This window comes from Eulemur rufifrons, chromosome 23 (assembly GCF_041146395.1).
Source record: "Eulemur rufifrons isolate Redbay chromosome 23, OSU_ERuf_1, whole genome shotgun sequence".
NCBI lineage: Eukaryota > Metazoa > Chordata > Mammalia > Primates > Lemuridae > Eulemur > Eulemur rufifrons.
The window spans coordinates 1,937,537-1,940,790 of record NC_091005.1 but is presented as its reverse complement, the minus strand read 5'-3'; positions in this window follow the sequence as shown (position 1 = coordinate 1,940,790).

The following is a 3,254-nucleotide window of genomic DNA, read 5'->3' as shown; positions in this document are numbered from 1 at the left end:
TTAGACACCCCGAGCCCAGAAATAAAGTGACTGTTGCCTGGTGCCCGTGTACGTTTGCCCGGTGCCGGCACAGGCAGAAGGTGATGTTTGGAGGAAGCAGATGGCCGGGTCTACTGTACAGCGCCGAATATTGCAACTGCAAGGCCGGCCGGGGCTCTTGCGTCACTGGGCCAGACAGTGTTGGGGACACAGGCACAGACCCCCGGGGCAGAACCGATGGGTGGCACCTGAGGGGAGTTGGGGTGGGGTGTGGAGAGGGGAAGAGGGGAGTCGGTTTGGGAGAAGTGCCTGAATTCCTGCCCAGGCCGGGCGTGGGCAGCTGTGTGCTGAGGAGTCAGCCAGACCTGGCTCCCAATCCCAGCTCCTTTCCCATTAGCTGTGGAACGTTGGGGAAATGACCTCTCCTCTCTGAATTGGACCATTCTTGGCTATAAATGATCCATTGTTCCTGCATCACGTGGATGCTGTGAACTCAATCGTCCCGACCTCATGTTGTGGTCAGGAGGATTAAACAAAATTGTCCGTGTAGAGTGCGCAGACAGGTGCTCGAGTGCTGTAAGCCCTGGGCGAGGGTTCGCTGTTGGGATGGTTCTAATGACACCATCCTGATGACAGCCAGGATGGGAGAACCCAGCACAACCCTGGAGGAAGAGTGTCGGTTCTTAACAACAGTGGCTGTTTGGGGGAGTGCTGGCTGCATTGCCGCCTCCTAGAGATCCCTCGCCGCTGGCGGAGGGGTGTGCCCAGGTGCGGTTTCGGTGGCGAGGCATGCAGTGGTGCTTATTGACTCAGAGGTGCAGGGACAGCCCCGCGGGTTGCCCTCACCTGGACTGGTTGGCCCGTGGGGCGGGAACAGCTCCCTAAGGATGGTCTCCCCAGCTCTGTGACGGAGGGACGTTCAAACGATTCTGACCCCTTCGTCCAGCTGCCCAGCACACCTGAGTGTTTGCGTCAGCCCCTCCTTGTGGCCAGGTGACATGAGCGGCAGTGTGGGAGACTGCCTGGTGGGTGTGGGGTCGACCAGAGGGAGCTAAGGGATTTTTCAAAGGGCCTCTTCACAGAGGCAGCTTAGTAACAACGTCTGTGCACCTACCTGAGCCGTGTTTTGAGCTTGTTTTGCTGAACATCTTCCCGTTGTCCCCAGTATCCACCTGTTCTCTGCCCAAGAGAGTGACTTCCATGGGCTGCAAACAGCCTCCCCAGGAGGAGCCTGGCAAGAGGTCAGAGGGGGGAAGGAGGGAGAGGTCAGGGCATTTTCACCCCAGTTTTCTCCCTGGGTCCCCCCGAGTGATAATGCCCTTCCAAGGCAGCAGTCCCCACACGACTCTCTCCCTGGGCTCCAGCAGCCGATCTCTCCCCTTGTCCCTTTGGTCACCACCACCTTTGGGGGTGACAGCTCTGCTGTTGCTCGTCCTGGTTCCTTCAGACCAGGCGTCAGCAAATCTGACCTGTAGACCGAATCCGCTGTGCGACAATCGTGTTGTGCAATTGCAGCAGAGACCACAGCCCCCTCCCCCAGCCTAAAATATTCACTATCTGACTCTTTACGGCTTTGCAGAAAAAGTTTGCTGGCCTCTGCCTGAGACCCCCCCACGGCTATGAGATTAGTGTCTTTGCAAATCTCCTCCTTGGACTGGCCTCGGTCGGGTGTGCCAGCCGCTGCCTGTGGGACCCCAGCAGAGCTCCCTCCATCCCTGCGACACCCTGTGAGGCTGGTGGCATTCTCCTCTCCGTTTTGCAGATGGGGAAATGGAGGCACAGGAAGGCTAAATAACTCGGGCGAGGTTCGTTGCACACTCAGCAAGGGGCAGGGTTGAGATCCAAAACCACAGGCTGCTCTGGAGTCCCAGTCATGGTCACCAGGGCACCGCAGCACCTCCTAACCCGATGGTTCTTGTTCAGTCTCGGGACATCTGTGCCAAGGAAGCCCTCTGCTCACAGCCGCTCGGCCAGGACACCTTGGACAGTGCTCAGTATGGCAGGGCCAGCAGTTGCCTCAGTTTCCCTCCTTTGCCTCTTTGCCTGGGTCCCCTGAGATTGACACGCATCTGTTGAGGGGGCTAAGCGTGCGTCCCACAGCTGGGGCACGCTGTCATCTGTGCTGGGTATGACACGGGCTCCAGGGGCTCGGAGGATGGGGCCGAGGACGCCGTGGAGGGGAGGATGGGCTGGTCCCCGATGGGTGAGGACAGGCGAGGCTGGCAGGAGGCACCTCAGCTGGGGTGTGGAGACTAGGTTTGGGGTATTTGGGAGTTGGGGGCACAGGGTAGCCCCAGGGGAGCAGAGGTGCTGCCCTGAAGGCCTCCAGACAAGGCCTGTGGACACAGGTTGCTTCTGTGTAGTCACAAGGAAAACGATGATTCCAAACAGCTGCACCTGCTCGGCCCGGGCAAAGCTGCAAGACTTTCAGCCGAGAAGCAGTTTTACTCAAGACGAGCCTGCTTTTCGGAAGTCTCGGGCAGAGGTCGGGGACGTGGGCCTTTCTGAAACCCAAGGTAATTCCCTCAAGGGTTCCTTTCGTTTCCTGATTTTGATGTCAGCTCAGATTCTGTCTCTCCCTCTCGGGTGTGAAAACCGGTAGGGACCAGGGCTGAACAGCAGCTGCCCCTCTGCAGTCTGGAGCCGGGAGGGGCAGTGGTGGCCCACGCTGGGGGCAGGTGGGGGCAGGCGGCGGGGAGGGCAGTGCTCTGCCTGCCGCAGCCGTTTCTGTGGCCGTGCAGCTTCGAGCAAGTCCCTCAAATCTCTCTGAGCCTCAGTTTCCTCTCTGGCAAGCGAGGTGGGAGGCCACCTTGTGATGACCGTTTGCGGAAGGGGCTTAGACGCTGCAGGGCCAGCCCGCGGTAGACACATCCTCACCGTCCGCTCCTGACGCCCTCCCCCCACCGAGGGGAGATGCCGGCGGGGGGCAGTTCCCCCCTCCGAAGTCAGCACCACCTTTGCTTTTAGGAGAAGCACCGCCCTGCTTTTCTTCGTACTTTTACAACCAACTCGTCCCTAAGCACACTCTGCTTTTGAGTGTTACATCAACAGCATGCGTCCCCTTGTCTCTAATGTCCCCCGCTTAGCCCTACGTGGGGACAGTCTCTCTGCGTGTGCAGCTGGGGTCGTCCCTGCGTTTTTGTTGCTGCCTTGCATTCCGTGGCGACTGTGTCAGGTGGGAACCCCTCTCCCGCAGACGGGCACCTGGGTTTTGTTTCCAGTTTTTGGCCATCAGTGCTGGGCCTGTGGCGAGTGGTCACGTACAGGTGCATCCG